Here is an 8,470-nt window from a genome sequence, read left to right on the forward strand (position 1 = left end):
TAAGTTAGACGGAGCCTCAGAATCCTTGCGAACATAGATAACAAAATTCAGAACTGAGGAACCGGCCCCACGCCTTTTCTGCACATTTAAAATCAGCAAGTTTCCTACTCCTCAAGTAGTACCTGAGTATGTGCTCAGCAGGTCAGAGGAGGATTACACAGCATCCTAGGTCTGGAACTATCTGCAAGCGAAACTGCAGTGCAGTGAATTATGTAATATGGCCCTTGTAGCTTTAGCCTTTGTGACTTCAACAAAGGTTAGAATATGTAAATACAGTTCTTGTGATCCACCAATGGGACAAAATTACTAAAAATCCAAAATACATGGAACTCTCAGGGGATGAGAGCATGCAATAAAGTGTATAGAACTCTAATAAAAGGATTGGTTAGCTTTACTATCCTGACAGGTTACGAGAGCCAATTTCAGAGTAAAGGGGAAGATTTCAGTATTATTGACATGGGAACAGAGAGACCTCTGAACCTGTAGTCCTTGTGCTGAGACTCTCCTAGACCCAGGAGAGTGTAAGGAATAACAGAGATAGACCAAGAGGACAAGCAGCAGCAGTAAAAACAACAGTGGAGACCAGTGCAAGACAGCGCAGTGGTCTCAAGTCAACGGCACAAGGTGGCAAAGGTGGGTCTGATGGCCCTCAGAGCAAGAGATCTGAACACTTCTGGGCAAGGGGCTTCTTGGTGGAGTGTATGCTGGTTTTATAGCTTTGTAACATTTGCTCAAGCAAAGTTGAAGCCAGCCTGAGGGGCCCAGGAGCTAAAGAAGAGGCCTGTCACCAGCCTTCAAGTGTAGGAGCTATACTGATGAAAAAATTGTATCCTGAGTCATTCTTGATCTTAAACTGTTACCTGTTACTTTCCTAATAAAACCTATAATCATAAAGTCTGACTTGAGTCTATGCGGGTCTGCAAAGAATTATCAAACTCAGAAGAGAAACTGAGTGCTATGAGAGGGAGAGCTGGTCTCTGAATTAGTTGGAGTTTGAAGATCCAGGAGTTGTGTAGATATGTCTGACCTCCACCTTGCAGCAGTAAGCCGTGGAGTGCTAATGCTGATAATGATTCTCCTCCTCCTTTATGAAGTAGTTAAGAGTAGGAGGTTCAATGGTGCGTCCACATCATTTTCACATAGCAGTCTGGAAATCAAGAGATGAGATACACTGGGAAAATATGCTGTCAGGGACCTCTCCAGAGTGTTAACAAACAATGGTATTAGTCTAAAGACTAAGGTATGTCTGATTCAGGCCATGGTCTTCTCAATCACTTATGCATCTGAGAGCTGGGTAATAAATAAGGATGACAGAATCGATGCCTTTTAATTACGGTGCTGGAGAAGAGTATGCTAAAAGAACAAACAGGTGTGTCCTGCAGAGGGTGAAATCAGGATGCTCCTTAGCGGCAAGGATTTTGAAGCTCCATCTCACATACTTTGGGCATGTTGCCAGGAGGGACCAGTCCTTGGAGAACATCAAGCTTGGAAGAACAAAGGGTCAGGGCAGGACAGAAGACCCTGGATGAGCTGGATTGACACAGAGATTGTGGCAATTGGGTCAGGTGTGTCAAGAGGTAGTGAGGATAACTCAGGTTAGGGCATGGTTCATAGTCCTTGTTCATTGTCAACTCAATAGCACATAACAATGTCTTATACATAGAATTCCTCTAAGGGAACAGCAAGACTTCCCAGTTTCTGTCCTGGTAAGACAGATGGCCTTAGGTGGAGTACTTGAGGCTTCAAGAAACGAATACCTCAGAATCTTCTCATTTTCTGAGGCTACTGAAGCAAACTTCTCCATCTCCAAGGTAGTAATATCTCCAGGTGAGGAACTTAAGCAGCTGCAACACAAGAAGTACCAGCAACAAACAAAAACTAAGACCCAGGACAGTGAGGGGAACTTCTTGGCCTTAGCAGATTAGCCTGAAGCAGGTCCTTAGGGCAAGTAAGCAGGGCCATACCTAGGCTTCTGGTATCCTTGTTAACTACATCTCTGCCTTCTTAGCTCCAGAGGCTAAGATCTATCTCCAGCTATAGCCAGGCCTGAGCAATTGTATTCTTTCCAGAAAGACCTACTCCAACTAACAGGGCAAGAGGGTACAATACTGGCCTGGTGGCCAGGATAACCAGAATGATCAGATTACAAGAGTCTGTAAGCCACTTCAGGGATAAGCTAAACACATTTCTGCCTCCTATAAGAATCATGGAATGTCAAAACTAGAGAAGGGGTAAACAACTCACACTTAACCCCAAGCCTCAAAAAGACAGTCAGAAATAAGAAATGCATAGCAAAGTGGACTGCGGGGGAGGGGGCGACTGTCAACAAGAAAATTTTTTTAAAGAAAAAAGCAAACTGGGGGGATAAGGAGGAAAATGTGCAACAATGAATATGAATGGCAATACAAATTTTGTCAACTTTTGTTAAAATATCAAAAAAAATAAAACAACAAAAAAAGACATATAAAGTGCGGCTCAACACCAACACATATAGATCTCATCTACCTTTCAGTATCTACCCTGTGAAAAACTTTCTGGAACTACCTCACTGCCTGTGGACCAACTATTCCTCTGTCCTAGAGACCTCAGTGAAGATGGACTACCCAGAAAGAAAATAACCTCATCAGCATTTCTGAGGTTCCTACTGGTTCCTGTCCTTAGCTATGCTCCCAAGGAAAGAGTCACCTGATGAAGGGACACAAAAGAACCCTTCTGGCCAGGTCTGTTGGATCTTTCAATTTTGTAAAGGATTCCTGTCTCTCATCCAGGGAAGACTTGCTGATGGGTACTAATCTTGGAGTAATTACTTAGTACTTGAATCAAGGTGATTAGGAGATTTTTGCAAAAGAAAACAGAAACCTAGGCTCCAGTCAAGGCATCATAAAGTCACAAAGGAATGCTAGTGAGAGTCCTGTGCTGTGAACACATCAAACAGACTCCAAAGTGGAACGATGACGGCCTTGTACAGAGGACTCCAGATCTTCCAGGGCCCACTCTGAGAGGAGAATGAGCCTTTCTTTTTTTTTTTTTTTTGAAACTATTCAAAAGTCTTCTTTTCTCATCAGGAATAAGAGTTCTTATAAATTCAATTTAGTTCTTAGGGCATAATATCAACATCACAAACCATCTCCTCCACTACTCTATGACCTCCTTTTCTCAGAACCAGGACAGGACAGAATACATTCTTCTACCTCCAGGATTGGCCTAGAGCCCACAGAAATGGCTCAAAGAAGGTTACTGAATCAAAGAGATCACTGACAAGAAGGAAGGTAGTTTCAACATCTCACTCATAGGATTCTAGCTTTGCTAATTATAAAGTGCCTTGCAATTCTAAAATTAAGAACTGTGTGTCTGTCATCTCAACTCAGCCACTAAATGTAACAAAAGAAACAAAAGACATGGCTTACAGGAGATATAGGTTCAAAGTCACTAAGAAACCTAATCCTACACCAGTTGAGAACCCAAATACCCTAATACCTTGTCTTTATACTTATGCAGTTACATTCCAACTGCCTCATGCCAGGCCCAACGTACCAAGTCAGCTTTGTATAAACACAAGGCATAGGTAGATCTGAGAGAAACCCAAGATTCTCTTAGTATTGAGAATATGGTCTGATCTAAAAAGATCAAGAATTTCAGAGAATCCTAATGCCTAGTAATGGCAAGCTAATGCTAGACACAGGAGCCACAAGGAAATTTTAGAGGACTGTAATGAGAGGGAGGGCTCTGAATCTCTATTTCCCAGGTAAGTTTGGTGAAGGAAGGTTATCTTCTTGATCTGAAGAATAAATATCTCTTCAAATCACCCAAGCTTGGAATGTGCAAAGTAATCCAGAGCCAGAAATTTAGCTTACTTTAAATCTATGTCCTAAAAAGATCTAATCTAGACAATCTAAAGACACACACTTCTAGCACAAAGAGACTGCATTACCTTACGGATCCTGTGCGCACCCCGTTGTCCACTTACACTAACCAACCATGCCTCTACTAAGTCTGCTGGATGAATCTGATTCCCATGTCCTCATGCTCCAAGATATGAACTAGAAAGCTGAGTTCAGAGGTAAGTTTTGGGCAGCATCCTTGCCCGAACTTCTTGATCAGAGAGAATGACTACACAGGGTAATTCAATTGCAGGAAAACAGCAGAGGCTAGAGGCTAATGAATAGTCAGAAAACAACAAGAACAACAAAAAACTACACAACACCTGGAAATGCTCAAGAGAAAGAAGTACAAAGAGAGGAATATGCAAGACAAGAGCAGGTGTTTGCTTCACAGGTCCAGCTCAGCTCACTCCTCCCAAGAGCTAGAAGAACCACCACAGTTCTGAAAGAACTGTGTTCCTTAAGATGTACTAGCTCAGAGAAATCAAAGCTTGACAAGCTGCTTCTCTCCCCAAGACCTACTGTTTCTCTGGACGGGTCTTTTAATTTAACCTCACTCAGTGAGAGGTGCCTTTAGGGAGTCTGGCAATAGAGTACTCGCTCAGGGCCAAATATATCTTCCAAAACTCAGTGGAATTTCTCCCTGCAGCTATCATTAAGGAAAACGCTGCTGGATCTCTGCAGCTATCAGAACAACTTCCCAAGATTCAATCACCTTCATGAGCTACTGGGAATTGTACAAGCTAGGGGACCCAACTTTGCAATTTCCAGTCTGAGTTCTGCCATGCTTCAGAAGGATCCCAAATTTGAAATCTGAGCCCAAATGTTTCACAACTACAAGCTCCTCCCTCTTTTGGGTTTATACACCTCAGGCTTAGATTGTACTTTTCCCTCCATTAAATCCCACCTTATCACCACTTTTAGATACCATCATCATACCCTGTTAAAAGCAGTTCCATGCTGACTCAAGATGAAACAGATGTATCTTGGGTACCTAAGAGGCCTGGAAGGCTCACATTTGCAATCTCCTCGCCTCCGAGGCTTCATTCTTCCTTCCTACTAACACGACTGACCATGCTATCCACAACTGAGGCGTAGCAACTGATAGGAAAAGGGCCAGGCGTAACGAAGGGCAAGCCTTCCAAGAATGGCTGAGAGTAAAGTCCCACAAGGGATCCACTTCGGTCCTAGACTTCTTGACTCTGTCCTCCAAGAAAAAAGGACCTACAGCACTGGGGGCTAAGGAGTGGACAGGGTTTGTGCACTTCTCGGAGGCAGAAAGGTGGGAAAACGGTCACCTACAACTTAGCCAGATTACGGCCATGTAAAAGGGGAGGGTCCCAAGCCTGACCAGTGCAGGCCGACGCCCTTACCCAAACTGACTTCGGAGCAAGCCGGCTGGCGCGGCCCATTCCCAGATCCATCACAGGCGAGTGGCAAGAGGCAGGGTCGGGATCGCCCCGCTTGCCTGCCTGCAAAGCTTGCGGGACCAGGGCAGGCTGAGCCAGGCTAAACGGGGCGGGGCCTTGAGAGCCCCATCCGGGTGGTCAGGACCAGGGAGAAAGGCCAGGCCACCCTGCAGACCAGTGCACACGCGCAGTAGAGACAGGACTGCCCAGATAGGTTCCTGGCGGGTTCTCCCTGCGTTTCCCCCGGCGGCCGCCTCTGAGGACCGGCGGGAGGCGGAGCCGCGTGCGACACATGGCCCCGGCCCCCGCGCGGTTTTAGGCCGCCGAAGGGGGGGGAGGGGAGGAGCCGCCCGGAGACTCGCAGCAGAGGCTCCGGACGGCCCCGAGCGCAGTTCCTGCGGCCCAGCCCCCGCCCCGGAGCACTGGCCCCGACACTCACCCGAGGGGCTGGCACGATGGCGGCAGCGGCGGCGGCAACCCAGCGCGGTCTGCGACCGACTGTCCCTTCCCCCTTGCCTTCCCTCGCTTGCCCCGTTGCACTCTGGGAAACGAAGTCCTTCCGAGCCCCTTTCTGGTCTAGATAGCACCGAGGGGAAACTACAGTTCCCAGCGTGCTACACGGCGAGGCCCACGGACGGCCCGCAGCGCGGGAGGTGAGGCTAAGTCAGGGAAGGAGGCAGTCGGGGCGAGCCCCTGAGAATTGTGGTCTAGCGGAAGCCTCTGGAACACCGGAGGTTGGCGCCAGGCTCAGGTCAGGGCTCAGTTGTCGCCTGGTCCCGGCCGGCTCTGCCACGCCCAGGTTGCTCTGCAGATGGAGGTTAGCTCCGCCTCCGTGGAAGCCGAGCCTGCCCCCAAGCTGGTCCTCTGCCCCTCCCTGGGCCTCAGGGCTGTTTCCGCTCGCGAAACCCCCTCCCCTGGAGGGCAGCTGGCCAGGGCCGAATCCACCACTGCTATCTCAGGATTCGAGCTTCCAGGCCCAAGGGCTAATCTCACCCAAAGCTGGTTTCTGGCAGGCGCTGAAGTATTCCTCTAGTGCCTGTAGGCGCCCCTCCTCTCACACTTGGTTCTCCACAAAAAGTAAGAGGGGTTTTGTACCAAGGAAGTTCAATGTTTACTATTTTAAAAATATAATTGATGCACCAAAAGTTCCCCAGTTATTTAAATGGCCAAACTGAAGAATGCCCCTCTCACCCGCCGCCCATTCAATAAAGGATCATTGTTTCTTTGGCGACACCAACGTGTATGTAGAAAAAGACCTGTCTCTAGGCCTCAGCTAACCCAGGGGACCCGGGTAGTAAAGAAAATAACCTGCCTTCTCCAGCCCACATGGGCGGAGATATTCAGTATGGTATTTCTGTTCTTCCAAGAATACTTTTCCAGCTTACCACTCCCTCAATGGCTAGGGAAACAAGGCCCAGGTTCTATTTAATAATCCCAGGTTTGGCCTGACTAGATGTTTACCACCAAGCCAGAAGAACTCTGCATTTTCCTGCTTCAGGTACTCAGAGCTCTTCTCCAAGAAGCTAAAAGCACTGCAGAGGTTGTGTTCATGTAACATCCAGATATCAAGGATCCTGGCCTTCACACTGGCATCTTACCTAAGAATGCTGCTGAGGTTCCAGGGTCTAAGCAGAGAAACAGTACTTTCAACAAACAAGAGCTAAAGTTCTGGTAACTGCTCACAAAGGGTGTCCTTGGTATGCATTCACCCTCTACCACCTCAAGATCAGGCTGAGTTAATCCTAGGTCCTCCCTAAACCAGGCCCCAACACCACCTCTCCCTACCCCCATTGTCATCAGAGACTTCCCTGCTCAGTGTCAAAGCACCAGTGGAGTGTTTTGAGCTGAGGCTTGGCAGCCACAGAAGGAAGTCTCCAAGTAGGTAGGTGGCTTTATCCCCAAGTGCCACAGTAAAAAATCTTGCTTTACAGAACACAGAAAGTATCCACTTATGCCCTAGCATCTATAAAAACTTACCTCTCCCCACTGGCTTTGACTTGATTTGAAGCTGTAACAAAGTCACTCTATTCCCCCCCCCCCCAATCTACAATCTAAAAAAGAAAGCAACCACCAAAAAATCAAGCAGCACAAATCCCAGCTTCTCTTCCTTCAAACCCCTACTGGATCCAGCTCATGACACTTTTTACTAAGGAAAAAAGGTATTCCTACAAGATTTCTTTGACTCTAAGAGCCATGGCTGGCTCGGCTGTGGTCTTTATTGGATTATTAAGCAACTTCATACTCATGAGGGACAGACACAGAGGAAAGGAGCTCTGATGCCCTAGTCCATAGGTGCACTGCTAACCCAAAAGTAGCACCTCTGACGGTTTGAATCCACCATCAGCTCCTCGGAAGGCATGTCATAGCCTCCGATGCGATCTACAGACTCAGAAAACCTGTTGTGGTCAGTTATAAGTTGGTTTTAACTCAATGGCAGTTAGAGCTTTTTTGAAGCCTAATCTTAAGAAATTTAATGGTGAACAAAATCCAGCTGTGATTGAGAATTTAAAACCCTTAGAAAAAAACTACGATGCCACAATTCAGCATAATTTCTTCATCACTGTTGAAAAGATACAGGGATATAACTGATAGACAATCTGGGACCATTTGATAGTGCAGTTTTCAGGTTCTTTAGGATAAGCTTGGTCAGGAACTCTAATGATGCATTTATGAAAACCAGGATCTACATGCTTAGGTCTCCCTTACGGAGAAGCCTGGTCAAGAAACCATGTCTGCCTCCGGGATCAGACTGGTCCTTCAGATGAAAGGCCTATTTCCCTTTGGTTGAAAGACACTGAGCCCTTAGAAAAATAAAGCGCAAACTCAAATAAAAACCTTACTTTCTGTTTAATCTGTTTTGCCAAACAAACACAGTGAAAACTTTAGTCTGACTAATTGTACAGAAAATAGAATTTGTAACCAGTAGCAAACATTAACAGGATAAACCTAAACCCCTGGCAAGCTGGATCTCCCAGATTGGCAAGCAGGTCACCAGATCCCCTCACAGACCAACTCCCAGGGGAGGAGGTCCTGGGAGGCAGAGGCACAGATCTGCCAGTCCCCGTCAAAATCACAGGCAGCACATGGGAAGAAAAAGCAGGAAAAGAAGAACTGATGTTATTTAGATCTCTTATCACTACACACAGAAGAGCTGTCTCTGATTGCTGGCCAAGCTCAAGG

The 8,470-nt window shown here is 46.7% G+C and overlaps 1 protein-coding gene across 1 annotated transcript in view; it reads right to left on the reverse strand.

Annotated features, from left to right (window-relative positions):
- NUTF2 (nuclear transport factor 2) overlaps nucleotides 1-5,793 on the reverse strand; it is a 20,797-nt gene extending 15,004 nt beyond the window's left edge. Inside the window, exon 1 of the mRNA XM_006878680.1 lies at nucleotides 5,730-5,793. The gene's annotated coding sequence lies outside the window, so the exon portion shown is untranslated. The remainder of the gene's footprint in view (nucleotides 1-5,729) is intronic.
- Between the last annotated feature and the right edge of the window lie 2,677 nt (nucleotides 5,794-8,470).

This window comes from Elephantulus edwardii, unplaced genomic scaffold, assembly GCF_000299155.1.
Source record: "Elephantulus edwardii isolate Elephantulus edwardi_28Jun2011 unplaced genomic scaffold, EleEdw1.0 scaffold00001, whole genome shotgun sequence".
Taxonomy (NCBI): Eukaryota; Metazoa; Chordata; class Mammalia; order Macroscelidea; family Macroscelididae; genus Elephantulus; species Elephantulus edwardii.